Consider the following 19,371-nt stretch of genomic DNA (forward strand, 5'->3'; position numbering starts at 1 on the left):
GACAGACCCTTAAGCAAAAAAAGACTGACTCAAGACAAAGAGACAGACTCAAAAACAAAAGACTGACTCGACATCCAAGCCAGGATTTACAAAACTCGGTCTCACCGATGCTCAAAAATGCGTGCCAGACGCTTCAAAAATACACCAAATGTTGCCCGCAGGTGGTTCACTTTACATACTCGCAGTATCTGAGCCCTCGAAATCCAACAACTGAGTGGTGACGGGCTTGCCTGAGGTGGGTGGTAGGATAACCTTGTTATCAATCAAATCCTGCACTTCATGACGAAGGCGGGAACATCCATCGGTACTGTGACTGGACTGTTGATGGTACGCGCAGTACAAGGTAGCATCATGGGTGGCGGGGAGATTCTTCGGGAGTGGCCGGGGCTCCAAAGGCTTAAGATGCCCATTCTTCGCCAATATTAGCAATGCCCTAGACAAAGGCATGTGGAGGTCGTGAAAAACCCTGCGCCCTCGGGCAGGTACTTTGCAGTTTGAGGATTCTTGCCAGATGCGCTGGCGAAAGGATCGGCTGGCACTGCCTTGGCTTTTTGAACCTTTCTCGGTGCAGGGTTGGGAACTACAAGAATTGTCTGGGCATGACGGGGCCCATCCCGGTTTTCTGTCTGGCTTGAACTGCCTTTGATCGGAGTGGGGAAAGCATCATCCACAGCTTTGATCACGATTGTAGATGTTTGTTGCTTGTTCATCCCTCTGACTTTCAGAGCCTCGACTGCCCACAACAGTTACTCAATAGGATCGGCGTCTACCTTTGGCTTGTCTTTTCCTCTGGCCTCAGCCTGATCAAGGGTCTGGGTTGGCACTGGCATACCGTGGCTATAGCCGGAAGCCACCTCTGGCTGGCTGAGCTCTATCACAATCCGCCCCAGTAGCGGGGGCTCCTGTGGTACGAAATTCCCGGCGTATGGCGCCGCTGGCGGTGAAGCCAACATTCCATAGGCGAGGTCCGCCACAGACCTTTGGAGATCGCCTATCATCCCCATCAATTCAAAGGTGGTGGGCTCACGAGCCTGGTATAACTGGGGAGCCCAGACCGGGTGCACAACGGGCGACCTGGGCGGGTATGACATACTGATGCTGGCCTCACTCTGCGGAGCGGTTCCCTGCTCCAATGCAGCCGTCATGGCCACAATTTCTTCTGAATTTTGTGCCGCCATAAATCCTGCCTCAGCAAGGGGGAGACACTGGCTATTCTGTATCAACTCTGCAACTCTCTGAACTGAAAGAAAATACAGACAGCGTTTCAGCCCAAACTGATCGGATACGGGCGTAGCCAAACAACTGTACCCTACTGCTGATCACTGTTCCCAAATTTCTGTTCCCAAAATACTGAATCTGATACCCGCGGATAACTGATTCCTGATAACTGATTCTCAACAATACTGATTCTGGTGCCCTTGGGCCCGATACTCAAACTCGCAAACTGGTATATGCGTTCCTGTAGAGATACACTCTAAAAGCACATAGCAAATAAGAGAGAGCCAAAACACCCCTATGTTGGGGTAGGGTTTCCCTGTCCTATTTCGTCAGGAACTAGGGTTTCACTACGCACACAGCGGTTTTCAAACAACCTAACATCGGGTAAGCAACCTGTCCTAACTTGGAATGGTCACTATGGATCCGAATATGCACTAGGTCGAATGGTCAAAAAGGGTGCCCCGGTAAAACCGGGGTTTGTGTTCCCATGCTGTCAGAGCCCATAGCCGGTCAGCCTTATGGACATGTCTTGACAAGACAAGCCTCCGGCAAACCGTTCAGGAATGGCAGATGGCAAACACTGTGTTCCTAGGCGCACCAATGCATATGCAATGCAAAGAAACACATAAATGAAATCAAAACGGGATATCACGAGTTCGAGTCAAGCTCTCTAAAATTCCCCAGCAGAGTCGCCAAAAACTGTAGACGCGCTCGTGGGCCTCATGCTACAGTTCGGACTCGATTTGTGTCATGGTTCTTAATCTGAACCAAAGAGTCCAAATCCGGCAAATCGTTTTGAGAAAAATAGATTTTTTTGAAAGAAGTGCCAAACATGGACTGCTTTTCCAGATACAGAGTCGCCACCTAAATATTTTTTATGGGAGAATTTAGGAAACCCTGACTCGGTGCCGAAGGCCACATGTCCGTCATCACCGGAGTTGTCTCGGCTCGGGAGCTTGGGTACGATCGGGGAAGGTCAGCTATGAGCACCCCCTTTCGCCCGGTCCGAAGACCGGCCTCTACTAACCGTGATATCTTGTTTTGAAAACGTTATGTGTTCTTATCCCGATTATTAGCCTAGAATTACTATGTTATGCGCGCAGCAAACAAGTATAGACCAAATCGCCCAAATTGGAACAAAACATTTCATGTTTGTTTTGAAATGGTTTGCTACTCGCAAGTAGGCTAAAATGCAGATTTTGCCACCCTCAAGTGGGCTTTTAGAAAAGATAATTTTGCCACTATCTAGTGGGCTTAAAACTCACAGTTTTAATGCATTATTCCAATTTAGGTAATTCAACCTCCATCCACAGGCATTCAAGCAGTTATATCACATAAGCAGCTAGCCTCATGGTAATCATACTGTCATGGCAACACTCACACGCATGCGATATGCTAAAGCACGAAAGCTTACCTAGTACTCCGAGCCAAAACAGAAACTAGTCAGTAATCATATGCATGATCCTAGTTCATGTTAAAAATGGCTAATGCAACACATGCAAAGATGCAATCTAAACAGGCTCGGCTAACCCTAAAATGGCATATGAAATGCTACAAGTAACATGTATTCAATTTGGAATTGAAAAGTACAATGTAGTTTGTATGATGTACCGAGCCCGGTGCATGTCAACAAATGCATGAATGCACGCATGCATAGCATAAGGTATGCTAAAATAAATGTGCCCTAATCTACCATCATAAGCAGGTAAATAAAAGGGAAGAAAGAAGTGGAGGTTGGAAGACATGCACACCACGCACACACACTTATTATAGACACGCCCTCACTCGGAGGGACCAAAATAATAATACAAATTAATTAACTACGCAAGCTAATTAAATATCACAAATTGCTTAATTAATTAACAAATTAACTAAACTAAAGAAAAATAGTAAACCGCCTCGGGGCGAGGGCCAGATGCAACACATGCTCGGGACTGGCTCGGAATCGCACTGCCATGCGTAGTTTGCCTCTGTTTTCCCTGCTCTGCTCTTCTAAAAACTGCCAAAGTCTCAGGGATGCCTCTCAGGACATTGGGGGATATCATCGGCTGACCAGAATTTCCACCGGCAGTAGCATTTAGTCACCGGCATAAAATAGATCCACCGGCCATCTATTGACTGCCGGTCGGCACTAAATACTGTCGGCCGGCAATCAATTCCTGCAGAACCTGCAACTCACAGCAGCAGAGGGCAAAATCTTGCATGGCAATGCAATTCAAACAATTTATGCACCAATCACATTCCTTATCATGTTAATGACTCAAAGGAGGATGTGCCCCGATTCTCGAACCACCAATCACGCATTTCCATGCATGATGGCCCAAAGAATCAAGTGTGCAACTTCAATTTCAAAATGCATGCAAGCCAAATAAACACACAAGGAGGCCTAACCTCTATCATACTCATCTCAAGAGGCAAGGTGATGCATGCAAGATGCAATGCAACTTAGGCATACGAGCTAAGGATGCAACATGCCGATACAAGCAAACATGCAAGGTGAGCATGCAAATAAGCAAAGGATGGTCTTAAACATGAATTAGGCAGCTCTAGTTAGGCCTAAAACAGTGGCCAAAATGCTAAGTGCATGGAGGCAAATGACATGCAAACATGCATAGATACATGGTCCAAGACTTAAGCATAATGAAGCGACTTTTCGACGCATTTGAAAGGCACAAACATGGACAATTCGCATGCAAATTTCAGAGGCGATAGGTGATGCAAAACAGCCCCGAAACATAACAAAACAACACTCACCGCATGGAATGAATCCCGAAATGCGAAATTAGGCACATGAAATGGCTTACAGCTATACAAAGCATGCATGGAGTTCCAAAACCAACTTAAAATCATGTTATATCATGGATATATAAGCATGAAAAACAAACCAAACATGCTCATCACACACTCAAGCATAGGCTTCCTTAAGAGGCCAAAACATGCCCTTTTCAAGGACAACAAGGAGAGGGGGTGGCCCTCTCCTTCTTGGGACTTCAAGGCATCATCTTCACCACTGAAATCCCTCAAGATTTCAGTGGTGAAGAGACCCCAACACCAAAATCCCGGAGCTAGCACAAAATGGTCCAAAATGAGGCCTTTCAAGGCCTAAGGGTGGTCAACAACCCTCAAACAACAAAACACTCTTAATAAACAACAAAGAGGGTCTAAGAACAGAAATTTTTTATGTTATACAATAAGCACAAAAACAGCTCTAAGATGGGAATAAAATCAATGCAAAAAAGGGGAAAAATGGGACTAGATTCTCACCCTTGAAGCCTCCTTCACAAATGATGCTCCAATGGCCTCCTTTGGCTCCAAACCAGTCAAGAAACTCAAGAACAAGCCTTTAGAACCCTAGTTTCAAGAGGAAGGTGAAACACTAGGTGCTTGTGTGCAATAGTATGGACTAAAACACACACAAGAGCAAATATAGAGATAGGATATGTATGCAACTCAAACCCTAAAACCAGAGCTTCTCTCTGTGTTTTTCCCTCTCTAAAATGTCTAAAGTCTCTCTCCTTAGCCCCAAAGAGAGAGCCTCTATCTATCCCCCTCACCAAACTTGCAAAACTTACAAGTTAAGCAAAACTAGAGGGCCATCCCTCTATACACGTGTATGGAGGGAAAGTCACTGCAATACAGCTGCCTAAAAATATCTCAAAAAGCAACTGCACAGTAATCGGCCGGCCAAAAATGCCATCTTGGCCAAAAAGAGTGCCGACCGACACAAAATAGTGTTGACCGGCAACAAATAGTGCCGGCCGGCAATAAACATTGCCGGTGGCAGCAAACACCAGCCGGTGGCCTCTAGCCACTGCCGGTGGTGGGTGGGGATGGTCTACAAGCCTCACCCTGCCTCTCAAAGGCAAAATACAAGTGTTTGGTGCAAAACCAGACACTAAACGGTCGAGTTCGGGGATCCTGAGGCAAGGCGCGCGAGCCGAGTCCTCCGGGAACTCCAAACGAACACAAACATGGATAATCACCGAGTGTTCAAACGGTGACGTCCAAGTCTTGAGGATGGTCAAAAATGGGGTGTCTACACTTGTACTTGGCCAGATCCACCAACTTGTGTGGCTTCATTATTAAGTACTGAGACATTTTGGCCTGCTATAGGCCTTGAAATGGGTTCATACCAAGACTGAGGTGATGGTCTTTCAAAGTTTTGGGTACTAGTTTGACCATTAGAATGTCTATTAACTTGCATAGGCTGTTTTTCTCTAGCCAATCTTTGTTGGGGGACATTTACAACTTCCTCCGTGTGTCTTGTGTTTGTTGGTTGGTGGTTATTCATTCGATCCAAAAAGGATGTTGCCCACCTTTCTATTGTGTTCATTAATTGTTGTCCCATGGCATCTACTAAACCATCCCATGGATTTGTTGGTTGAGTAAATGGCACAGTGGATGATCCAATTCCTTGGTTTCGTCCAATAATATGAACATATGGTTCTTGTCCAGAAGTACTGGTCTGTTCGACCATAGGTTCTGACAATATAGGAGTTTCCACAGGATGTGTTACCACATTATCCTCTGGATTTGGTATTTCTACCTCTCCTTCCACGCCTTCTTCCAAGCGTTCATTTTCTCCTTGTCGTCTTCTTCTAGCCATTTTTAATTAGGTCCCACCGGGCGTGCCAAAAATATATGTTGGCTTTTTGGCTTTTCGAAGGTTATTTTTGTAAATGTGAGCGTGCCAGCAAGGATCAATCAGTCCTTACAGAAATTGTGATTGCCAACCAATTACCAGACGATTGTGTTTTAGTTCTTTCAGCCTCAATGAAGAGGACTTTTACTGGTGGCTTGACTTAGGAGAAATTAAAAGGAATAACAGTAATATGAAGAACAATTGAAGTATTTCATTAAAATGAACACTTACAATGGTCCAAACTCAGCCTCGGAGAGGTTTACAATAGCAATCCACTTGAATCTACTTGAAACTACTCCTATGAATCGAAGTGCAGTGCGGGTATTTAAAGTGCAGGTATTTAAAGAACAGGTATTTAAAGACTGGAAATGTAAAAGACTGGAGAAGAAAATATATGAAGTAGATGACTGATTTGTATGATCTGAGTCCCCCTTTTTTCCTGGGGGTCTCTCTGCTATTTATACTTGTCAAAGATGACCTTCGAACTGCTCTTCGAACCGTCGAACTGCCCCTCCATGATCGCTGATCATGTTGCCTTAGAAGTAGCTCCATTATGCCACCATTTGCAGTTAGGCTTCCCTCCTGTATTTGAATTTGAATATGAGTAACCGTTGAAGCCACGTCACCTTGCATTTCTTTACTGATCCAATGTTGCTCAGACCATGTGGGAACCAATTATCATCACCACGTGTACGATCAGGATTGGAGACTTAAATTATTTTCCAATAATACCCTTATTCTGCCACGTGTCAGACTGTAACTGGCTTTTACAAAATATATAGCTAACAGAACTACATAAAAGAATTGTTAAATTGGTAATATTAAAGAAATAATATTTTCAATTGCAATTATAATTAGGAGATTGGGACTAGCTCAAAGGAGAGTCACTTTTAAATAATTATTAACTAATTAGGGAAATGTAATTTATGTACTTTAACATATTAGAATTAAATATCAAAAGGTAATATGCCTAGCTGAATAAGTTGCATAAATTACTTTAAACATACCTATGTAATGAACTTGCACTGTGGGCAATAAATATACCTAGGTTTCACCCAAACCATGGACCAAGGTGATATCAATAATTCATCATCATAGGTAGACTCAATTTTTTTTAATGACTATTCTCAATTCTCATTGCGGGAGTCAGAAAAAAATATATATTAACTTATTGGGATTAACCCAAACAAGGCCTACAATGGGTCCAGCCCAAATCAATATCACCCCTCCATCTATATAAAGGGAGGGGGGGACATCCCAGAAGAGAAGACAAGTCATCTCTCTCTACACTGCACCCCAAGCACTCTACATTTTCTATACCTTCATTCTGTTTATCAAGGGACTGACTTCACCATCGGAGTGTCTCCGGCCGGCAACCTCGGTTGGGTGGTGCCGATCATGCTCATTTTTGCAGGTCTACCAGGACAAAGTTCATCTCTTCGTTGGATCTCTACAATCCATGTGAGAAGATATTTCTTGGTCTCACAATTAGCGCCGTCTGTGAGAAACGTCTGAGAATTCAATGAAGAGCAGAACAAACACCACTCTTAAGGAGGTTGGACCAGTGTTCTATCTACAGTTGGGTCTTTTTCTTCTTCCTTTTTGATTATGTTTCTGAATATCATATATCGATATATGTTTGTATATGTCTCTATCTTTATGCTCACAGATTCTGTCAATATATATATATATATATATTAATTTTGTTTAGAACAGTTGGAACAACAATACGAAGATAGTAGATCTGCAATTGGGTCTTGACTCTCTCTCTAAATTTTTTTTTTATATTGTTACATAGTATTATTTATTGGGAACTAACTTTTATCACCTCCCTTTCCATGGAGCACTCCGTGGATACAACTAATTCGGCACCAATATATATATATATATATATATGTGAGTGATTTCTGACCACACTGCCCGCTTAGTAACCAGCTAGAGAGCACCGGCAGAATAGATGGCACCTGGCTGACCTGCAACAGAAAGAGAAGATTCTGGCGGTAGTTCGTCCACCTAGGGGCACTCCGACGATCAAGTCAGTATATCTCTCAAAGATAAATCAAGCGCTAAACTCACAAGCTTGAGCATAAAATTGCGTACCTTAGACCCACGGGAGTGCCTTTCTTTTATAGCCAACATAAACCTAGTCCCATTAAAAGCCTGACTTCTATGGACTCCCATTCAGTGCTTACTTTGGATTTCACAAGAGATAAAGATAAACTCCCTAAGAGCTTTATCCTTATCTTAGCTAAGTCTCCTCTTTACTCTAGGACTCTTGTCCCTTATCTTTTATCTATTTATCTCGGATTCTGATATCTTCGGAGATAACCTCGGCCTTGTTGAGATAACCTCGGCGTCACAACCAAGACACGTGGCACGTCGGCTGACACGTCGGCGTCACCTTGCCACGTGTTGGTACTCAGAAAATATATCCCCACAACTGCCCCCTAGGTTCTATTATCTCGGCATTCTGAGGTGATGGAACCTATATCTGTATTTTCTTTCAGTAAATCGGCTTAAAATTTGACAGCCGAGATCATTCATTTCTGGCCGACATGCTTTCCCTAAAAAGTTAAGATTTTTAAGGAGCTTCTCACGCGCATGAGCTATCATGCACTTCAACCCAATCGATTTAGCCACGCGTTTCCCTCTTATTGGTTCGTACACGTGACACGCCTGTTAGTTGCCTTTTTCTTCATGTGCGCCGTCTGATGCCCTCGTTCTTCTAGGCGCATTGATTGCTTTTGCCGCCATCTCTGTTTAATCAAAAACTTTTTTCCCTTGTTTTCGTCTCTTCAATTTTTCATTCGAATCCCCTGCTCTCTCTCTCTAGCTTTCGAAATCCTCCATCGCTCAAGCTTCCAAAGCTCTGCAACCTTCTCCGTTCACCCCTTCCGGCAAGATTTCCACCGGTCTTCTGCTCCTGCAACCGTCGTAGTACATCGGCAAATCCCTTTATGGCTTCCCTTTTTCTGGTAAGCTACTGTTCTTTTTCGTTTTCAATTCCATGATGTTTCTTGTTCTTTTCTTTTGCTGTCGCCATTACTGTACTGTTTTAAGCTTTTTTAATTCATAAATCGTACATCTGAATGCATTCATCCATGATTTTGCCTTTGCCCACATTTTGAACACACGCACTGTTTCACCACTTCTTTGCACTTTTGCCACTGTTCTTGGCCATATATTCTTGTATTCTTCATGTTCTTGATAGCCCATCTCTATTCCTGTTTCTGGAACTTCGTTTTTGTTTTCTGTTTTTTGTATCTTTTCCAGATTCTTGTTTTCAATCCGTGTTTCCATAGATTTAGGTCTGGGATTTGTCTGTAGAACCCATAACTTAGAAAAAAATTGAAACTTGCCCCTACCTTATTGTTTGCCGAGGTCCCAATAACCTTTCAAAAACATCTTCTGAGACCCACCTTCTAAGATTAAGCCGATATCATGGGTATGTGGAAACATAGGGTAAACACCCCCTCCAAACTAGAATACTTTAGACAGGAGTTTGAGATCCCAGCCAACGTCCATTTGAGGTTGGCTGGGGATGATGACTCCATCATGCCCACTGCTGACTCCATGCCTTTCCCCGTAGTCGCCTTTATCGAGTGTGGACTTCGGCTTCCATTAAACATTCTGTTTCATGAGGTTCTCCATTACTATAAGTTGAACCTTATGCAACTGGCCATTAATTCTTACCGAGTGATTAATAGTGTTATAGCCCTAGCTAAACAAGAAAACGCTAAGATCACCCTTGCCGACATCCAATACTGCTATACTATGTGTGGCCTTAACTTGAAAGAAAAAAGGCTACGTTTATTACCTTAAGCCGAGGTCCACAGCATTCAAAATTGTAGCCGACCTCCCAGACTCCAACAAAGGGGTTGGAGATGATTATTGCATTACCACGGGGAACTGGGAGTTTGCCCCAGTTGAAGACCTCCACCTCTTCCCTCTCCCACGATTAGTCTTTATAGAGGGTAATGGTAAGAGCCCTGCATTCATACTTGTTTTACTTTTAAAGTCTTGTATACTTTATCTGTTTCCTAATATCTACTTTGTCTTTACTTTTGCAGTTCTTCCTCAACCGCCAAAAAACTTTTGCCAATCCTTTGTTCCCAGCAAGGATTTAAAGAAATTACTGGACCTGCTAGTTCAGAAGCGAAAGGCACCTTTGCTTCTCAACTTCATCCCAACATACAAATCAGCTCTCCTCGACGGCCCCAGGAAAAAGAAGAAGAAGAGCTCATCTCCTCCCTCTGCTACAACTCTTCCAGCTGCATTAACATCGCGAACAGACCAAGGATCAACCTCTGATCCAGCTGAACAGCCGTCAACCTCGGCTCCATACCTCATTCCACCATCCCAAAGAATGCGTCGCCGACGTCTTGTTCTTACAGCCGAGATGGGTTGCGCAAAGCTAGTTGCTAAAGACCTCCTAGCCGACATTCCATCATCCATTGATGAACAACCAACACAAACCCAACCTCTAGAAAAACCAAAAAGAATTAAAAAAGCTCAACCGAAGGCAAAAGTAACTCAGGTTGAGACTGAGGACACTTTGCCAGCCCCACAACTGGCTCCAAGTCAGAAAACTGCCTCTGTCCCTTCGAAAAGGTCTGCCGAAGTACTTCCTTCCGAATCTTCCAAATCAAAAAGGCCGAGGTCATCTGCAACGACTTCGGGGTCAAAGAAACCAGCTGCCCCCTGGGCCCCCGAAATCACCCTAGAGGATAAGCCTGTAATGGCAAGTGACAGTGCCGACGATATCAATGTCGGCGTTGCACTCAGTACCGCTTTACTTCTCCCAGGTGACTTGGAGCGGAACGCCAAGTACAGTGAGTATGGAAATTATGCCTTAATGTTACAGCACTCTGTTCAGGTAAACGTCTTCTTCTTGGTAAATTTTTCTTTCTCTTTATTTCACACTTTGAATATTCTTTAATACCTCTGTTTTCTTTCAGGCCATCCAGCATGCCCATTCTTTCTCAATGCAGTCTTTTGAGAATCGGCAAAAGCTGGCCGACATGAAGAAGGAGTTCTCTTCTATTCAAAAGATCAATAAAGGCCTTGAATCAAAAATGAAGAAGCTGGAGGATTGTAACAAGTCCGCGAGGGGACCCCGCTACAGTTCGGACTCTCGATTTTGCTGTCACGGTTCTTAATCTTGAACCAAAGAGTCCAAATCTGGCAAATCGTTTTGAGAAACAGATTTTTGAAAAAGTAGTGCCAAACATGGACTGCTTTGCCAGATACAGAGTCGCCACCTAAATATTTTAAATTGGGGGAATTTAGGAAATCCTGACTCGGTGCCGAAGGCCACATGTCCGTCATCACCGGAGTTGTCTCGGCTCGGGAGCTTGGGTACGATCGGGGAAGGTCAGCTATGAGCACCCCCTTTCGCCCGATCCGAAGACCGGCCTCTACTAACCATGATATCCGATTTTGAAAACGTTTATGTGTTCTTATTCCATTTATTAACCTAAAATTACTATGTTATGCGCACAGCAAACAAGTATAGACTAGATTGCCTAATTTGGAAATAAGCATTGCATATCCGTTTGTTTTGGAAAATGTTTTGGATTTGCTACTCGCAAGTAGGCTAACATGCGGATTTCAACGAGTTTTTCCAACTCAAACAACCCAACCTCCACCCACAGGCATCCAAGCAGTTTAACACATAAGCATTTAGCCGCATGGCAAGCGTACTGTCATGGCAACACTCAAACGCATGCGGGATGCTAAAGCGTGAATACTTACATCGTACTCCGTGCCAAAATAATAAACTAGTTAGCAAACATGCGTGTCCTAGTTCATGTTAAATTGTCTAATGCAACACATACAGGATGCAATTAGATAGGCTCGGCTAATCCTAAATATGGCATGTGAAATACGATTAATCGATGCACGTATTCAAATTGGAATTGAAGTACAAATACAGTTAGCATGATGTATCGAGCCTAATGTATGCAATACAAATGCATGGATGCACGCATGCATAGCATAAGGTATGCTAAATTTAAACATGCCCTAGTACTAACCATCAAAGCGGATAAGTAAAACGGAAGAAAGACGTGAGGTTGGAAGACATACACACCACTCACGCACACTTATTACAGATTTGCCCTCACTCGGAGGGACCAAATAAATAATACAAATTAATTAACTACGCAAGCTAATTAAATATTACAAATTGCCTAATCAACTAAGCAAATTAACTTAAGCTAAGAAAACAGGGAATCGCCTCGGGAAATGCACCGCCACGCATAGGCTGCCTCTGTTTTCCTTCCTTCACTCCTCTGGAGGCCGCCAAAACCTCAGGACTGCTTCCTTGGATGCTGGGAGACATCACCGGCTACATGGAATTGCCACCGGCAGTGGGATGTGGCCACCGGCACAAAATGAAGCTATCGGCAGAGAAACGATTGCCGGTCGGCACTTTACACTGCCGGTCGGCAGGGTGTTCCTGCAGAATCTGCAATTGGCAGCAACAGAGGGCAAGGCAAAGCATGGCAGCACAATTCAAGGCATATATGCACCAATCATGTCCCTTATCATGGTAATGACTCAAAGGGGCATGTGTCTCGATTCTCGGACCACCAATCACGCATTTCCATGCATGATGGCCCAAGGGACCAAGTATGCAACTTTTATGTCAAATGAAATGCAAATCAATCAAACAAACTAAGGCCCAATTCCTATCATCAAGTCAAGGAATAAGGCATGCATGCAAGATGCAATGCAACCTAGACATACAAGCTAAGGATGCAACATGGCATGGCAAGGCACTTACGCAAGCATACAAGCAAACATGAGGCGATGCTAATGGATGCAAAGGTGGTCCTAAACATGATTTGGGCAGCTCTAAATAGGCCCAAAACGGTGGCCAAAATGACTAAAATAAAGGACCAAAACACATGCACACATGCACATTATTAAGAGCTAACACTTAGGCACAAAAGAGGGACTCTCAAGCATACTTGAAAAAGGATGGCATGGGCTAATTAGTATGCGACATAAGCTCTGAAAATCATGTTGTAAATGGTGCCACACCAAGTAAACAAAACAAGCAAAGCATGTATAAAAGCTTGGAATTAACCCAAGGACTTGAACCATGACCACATGGCGCATGAAGCAATTGATCAAGGTGAATCAAAACAGTCCCAAATCATGCAAAACAAGCCTCAAGAATCACTTAGATGGCATCTAAGCAACCTAATCCTAGAGGTATACATCATGGCACAAATATGAAGCATGGAGCATCAACTCTTGAAGCAACAAAAGGGCCACAAAATGCAAACATTTAGGTATGCTAAAAGGACTGAAATAACATGTAGGGTGGTTCCAAACCACCGAAATGATGCAAGCAACGCATACTACACATCCGCATACTTGAGGCCAACAAGCCCGAATACAAAGGAGCTATACTAAGCATGCCAAGATCAACCCAAACACTTATGGACAGACCTAAAACATGTCAAGATAAGCACAAAATCTTCACAAATGTAAGCCTAAAACATGCTAGAAACAAAGGCACACAACCTAAGACATGTTAAGGGATCACAAGGCATTAAATGGAAACTATGCTAAGCATGCATGGAGTACCAAAACCAATTTAAAATCATGTTATATCATGGAAATATAAGCATGAAAAATAGTCTATACATGCTCAAAACACACTCAAACATAGGCTCCCTTTAGAGACCAAAACATGCCCTTTTCAAGGACAACAAGGAGAGGGGGTGGCCCTCCCCTTTTGGAAACTTCAAGGCACCATCTCCACCACTGAAATCCCTCAAGATTTCAGTGGTGAAGAGGCCCAAACACCAAAGTCCCGAAACTAGCACAAAATAGCACAAAATGAGGCCTTTCAAGGCCTAAGAGGGGTCCAACACCTCCAAACCACAAAACACTCTTAATAAACAATCAAGAGGGCCTAAAAACAGAACTTTTTTGTATTATACACTACGCTCAAAAATGATTTTAAGATAGGTAGAAATACAATGCAAGATTGGGGAATAAAAAGGCTAGATTCTTACCCTTGAAGACCCCTTCACAAATGGTGCTCCAATGGCCCTCATTGGCTTGAATCCAACACCAAAACTTCAAAATCAGTCCCTTAGAACCTCAGTTTCAAGAGGAAGGTGAAACACTAGGTGCTTGTGTGCAATAGTATGGACTAAAACACACACAAGAGTAATATAGAGATAGGATGTGTATGTAACTCAAACCCTAAAACCAGAGCTTGGTCTGTGTTTTTCTCTCCCTAAAATGTCTAAACTCTCTAACCTTCACGCCAAGAGGCCAAGCTTCTCTTTATAGAAGCTTATTGTCTTGTAAAGCTTACAAGACAAGCTTCCAAGAGAGAGATCCCTCCATACACGTGTATGGAGGGGAGTAAAAGCAAGACAGCTGTCTTAAAATATCTGCAAAAGCAGATGCACAGTAGTCGGCCGGCCAAAAATGCCATCTTGGCCAAAAGGAGTGCCGACCGGCACTAAATAGTGCTGACCGGCAACAAATAGTGCCGACCGGCAATAAAAAGTGCCGATGGAAGCAAAAACCAGCCGGTGGCCTCTAGCCACTGCCGGTGGTGGGTGGGGATGGTCTACAAGCCTTACCCTGCCTCTCGAAGGCAAGATGCCAGTGTTCGGTGCAAAACCAGACACTAAACAGTCAAGTTCGGAGATCCTGAGGCAAGGCGCGCCAGCCGAGACCTCCGGGAACTCCAAACGAACACAAACATGGATAATCACCGAGTGTTCAAACGGTGACGTCCAAGTCTTGAGGACGGTCAAAAATGGGGTGTCTACAGTTGCCCCTCTTTGACAGAACTCGGAAGTCATAACAATGACGGGAGTGAATGTCAAAGCCCAGAGACGACCCATTTTTGACAAGGCCGAAGACTTAGACAAACATGCAAGACAAACAAGATATGCACCCGAAGGCAGGTGTAACAACCCTCACCTTACTCTTGTCATACTTGCATACATTCATGCATGATCTTGCCTTGTTATATTGTTTTGAAGGTTTTGTCTTGCCTTGATTTGCTTAAAGTTGCTTGCATGATTTTTGTTCTTTGCTTGGTGTGTGTGTGGCCGAGGTCGTCTTGAGCTTAGTTCGCCTTTGAACCCTTGTACTTAGAACTGTTTTGAGACCTTGGTCGACCCCCATCTTTACCTCGGGCATTTATTGCCGAGATGTTTTGCACTCAGTGAACCTTGTCCGCAGGCAGGTATGACCTAGGCCGAGATGTGGCACACCCCAGCCAAGGTGTGGCACAGCTTAGTCAAGTGTCGTCCTCCCTAGCCGATGTTTTGTTATCCTGTTGCCGGATCCTTGATTTGAGTCGATGTCATTTATTGCCGATGTGTCTTACCCGAGCTTGCTGCGTACGCTTTGTCAGAGCCTTGTCTTATCTATCAATCACCTTTTTGAGTTGAACCAACCCGGTAGCGCCACGTGTCCGAGCTGATTGTTAAGACAGCCGGCAGACCTTGAAACAAATCATTTTCTTGTCTCAAATCTTTGCCTTTAGAGAGAGAAGCTCTTGAGAGGAAGAAGAGGAGTTCTTGAGTGAGAATAGATCTTCCAAGCTTGATCTTCGTGGTCTGAACCGTTGGATTAGAGTTTTGAGGTTAGAATCTTGATCTACTTTGGTTGTTGTTGCTGATCATCTAGCTGCATTGCATGATCGAATCTGTTTTGCATGTCATGCATCGATTTGAAGTTTGGTTTTGGAAAGAGAAAATGGTTCTTCATATGTTCTTGAAAGAGAGTCTCGTTTTGATCCGAAAGTTTGGAACGAAAATCGTGTTTTGTGTTTGTTCTTGCATGACTTTCTTGTGTGGGTACCCAGGTCCATGTTTTTGAACTCATGGCATGAAATCTCAGATTTTTGTAACGAGTTTTGATCTTGCATTCGTCTTTCTCATGATCATGTTCATCATGAACTGCATGTGCTTCAAAAGGGAAACCCAGGTTTTCCCGACTTTGCTTTTGTATGAGGCCAGCGGGACCACACCTCGGCAAGGATGTGTGGGACCTCGGCAAAGACCTGGTTGGTACCCAGTGTGTTTTCATGAGACGGGAGCAGTGTTTAAACTCCCAGCATGATTTGTTTTGTTATTGACTTGAATCTGGTGAGGATGCCGAGATCGTTTGCATGCATATAAAGCTTGTTTTGAGAATGTGATTTGCCATGTGATTGTGGGTCCTTGATATTTGCTTTGAGCCTATACCCGTGGAAAACTATGTGAGTGGTATTATTGATAAAGCTATGTTATACTTGTTTTGATAAATCTTGCTTGCCTTGTTTTGACGAAAGTGTTTTGTTAAGCATGAATGAATAGCTCTTGTTTTGATGTATCAAGTATAAGCTTCGTTTGATGTTAACCTCGGAAAGTCCCTTGTACTGGAGGACTCTAAACTTTCACAGTACTAAGTGTAAAAGGATACGGTCCTCTCTTGGAAAGTCCCTTGTGCTGGAGGACCCTAAAACTTTCGCAGCACTAAGTGTAAAAGGATACGGTCCTTGTTAAACCGGGCTACGGGCCCAAGTAACACCAGTCCCTTGTACTGGAGGACTTTAAACTTTCACAGTACTAAGTATAAAAGGATACGGTCCTTCCTTGGAAAAAGACTATTATGTTAAAACGGGCTACGGGCCTAAGTAACACAAGTCCCTTGTGCTGGAGGACTCTAAACTTTCGCAGTACCTTTGATTATACGATTACGGATCGTACAACCCTTGTTTGATAAGCTTGATTGTGTTTTGCCGATGTCAATAAGCATTCCTTGAGACTTGTATGATTTGACAGATGAATACGGTTCATCCCTTGTTTTGCCGATGTCAGTAAGCATTCCTTGAGACTTGTATGATTTGACAGATGAATACGGTTCATCTCTTGTTTTGTCGATGTCAGTAAGCATTCCTTGAGACTTGTATGACTTGACAGATGAATACGGTTCATCCCTTGTTCGATAAAGTTTTGATGTGTTTTGTTTAAAGACTCCGACTATATTCATGCAAAACCTTTATTTTTAGTACCATTCACTGAGTATCCAAGCTCACCCTCTATATATATATAGGTGATGGGCAGGACGTCGGCGACGCCTAGACTGTTTTGAAAGCTTATTTGGATTCATGATTATGTCGGCTTTGTTTTTGTATTCACGTCGGCGATGCCATTTATCTCATGTTGGCGAATCTTGAAAATCATGCTTCTTGGCTTGTAATTGCTGTATTTTGTATATGTCGGCTCAAGAAGCCTTTTGATCAAGATGTAATACGTATTTTGTTTTGTTGTATTCAAGTTGTAAGATGAATGACATTGCATTTGATCTATGCACAGCTCTTAAGGACCACTTGTATTTTAGATTATTGCTTCCGCATTTGTGAGCCCCATTTGTTATACTCTGATTGTGTTAAAGTTTTGAAAGTTGGCCTTCGGTAATTACGGATTACTGGCCATCACGGCACCAAACTACTAGGGGCGGTTTGGGGTCGTGACAGCAGGGGCAAAATGCAAGACAATGCACAGAGCCGAGCATAACTTATGATCATGCAAAGTAAGCTGTAACGAAGCACACATGCGACGATTTTAAGCTAGCATACACCAAACTACACTACAATGCAGAAAGGATGTAAGAGAATTATGCAATTCTCAATACGTCTCACTCGGAGGATACAATACCTGTGCGTCTCGTCTGGTTGCACCAGCTTCAAATGAACCGTACATACAATATCGTGCCTGAAAAGAAAACAAACTTAACAGGTACAATATTGTTAGCAACATGCATGACAATGCAAGAATGGATGCAAAATGATATGCAATATATACAAAACAATGTATAAACAATGCAAATGAAGATGCAATGTAATTGAAACAATGCAAACTAAAATGCAAAGCAATTGAATCACGATCCAATCACGAGTGGTTCGAAACCACACCTATGTCAAATAGATTGATGGAGGCAACAAGTCTGTCTACCACAGAACGGTCAACTGAACTGTGAGCATTGTAGACAGACGCAAGAACAAGTATTGGGGGGGAATTGACACAAGTGGGGAAACGACCCGCTGGAGAAAGGACTACAATCCTAATGCCGGATGCAAAAATTATACTACAATGTAATGGAAATGAATATGGCATGCGGGCCAAACCAAATCTTGCCTAGGTAGGGCATGTACGCATATAAGCCACGTCTAACATAGAACGGTCTACTGAACTATGCTTCGACACGAGAAGTATGGGCACATACCAGACCAAGCTCAACATGAAAAGGCGCAAGCCATAGATGGAAGGTGATGCAATGAATGTATACAAACTACAATGCAATGGACATGGCACGTGGGCCAAACCAAATCTTGCCTAGGAAAGGCATGTACGCATACAAGCCAGGTCTAACATAGAACGGTCCACTGAACTATGCTTCGACACGAGAAGTATGGGCACATACCAAACCAAGCTCAATCATGGAAAGGCGCGAGCCGTAGATGGAAGTGATGCAGTGAATGCATGCAAACTACAATGCGATATCTACAAATACGCAATGATGCATAACAATGCAGCTATTTACGATGACAATGTGATTATATATGATGATGCATGACAATGCAATTGTTTACGATGGTGCATGGCGATGCAATTATATTTTTTTTGTTTTTGAAATGCGAATGATGTATGAAATGCATGTTGCATGGAATGCACGACAACACGCGGCTTTTGAGATGCACGACAATGCGAACGAGCTGTGCACATCAATGCACCAAAGGTCTTGCACCTTCCAAGGATTTAAGGTCTCCTAGACCGTGAAATACCTGTCCGGTTCGTTTGGTTGCACTAGCTTCAAAATGAACCGTACATACAATATTGTGCCTGCAAAGAAAACGAACTATACAGGTACAATATTGTTAGCAATATGCATAGTAGTGTACTCGAAATGCGTGACAGCGCAAAGCAAGTGGGGAGCATAACAATGCTGTGAAAATACAAACATGTAAGTGGAGCATGCGGTCTACGCAGGCAACAAAATTGATCATAAGCATGCGGTCTACGCAGGTAATGAAATCAACAAATTATGCGGTCTACGCAAGCAATACATGCGGTCTACGCAAGTAATGAATTAAGAGTAATCATGCGGTCTACGCAGAGAATACATGCGGTCTACGCAAGTAATGAAATTAATATGCGGTCTACGCAAACAATACATGCGGTCTACGCAGGTAAAGAAATTGAACAATAATGCGGTCTACGCAAGGAAAGAAATTGAACAATTATGCGGTCTACGCAAGCAATACATGCGGTCTACGCAGGTAAAGAAATTGAGCAATTATGTGGTCTACGCAAGGAAAGAAATTGAACAATTATGCGGTCTACGCAAGCAATACATGCGGTCTACGCAGGTAAAGAAATTGAGCAATAATGCAGTCTACGCAAGGAAAGAAATTGAACAATTATGCGGTCTATGCAAGCAATACATGCGGTCTACACAGGTAAAGAAATTGAACAATA

The sequence above is a fragment of the Camellia sinensis genome, chromosome 3, assembly GCF_055761805.1.
Source record: "Camellia sinensis isolate YWXY chromosome 3, ASM5576180v1, whole genome shotgun sequence".
NCBI lineage: Eukaryota > Viridiplantae > Streptophyta > Magnoliopsida > Ericales > Theaceae > Camellia > Camellia sinensis.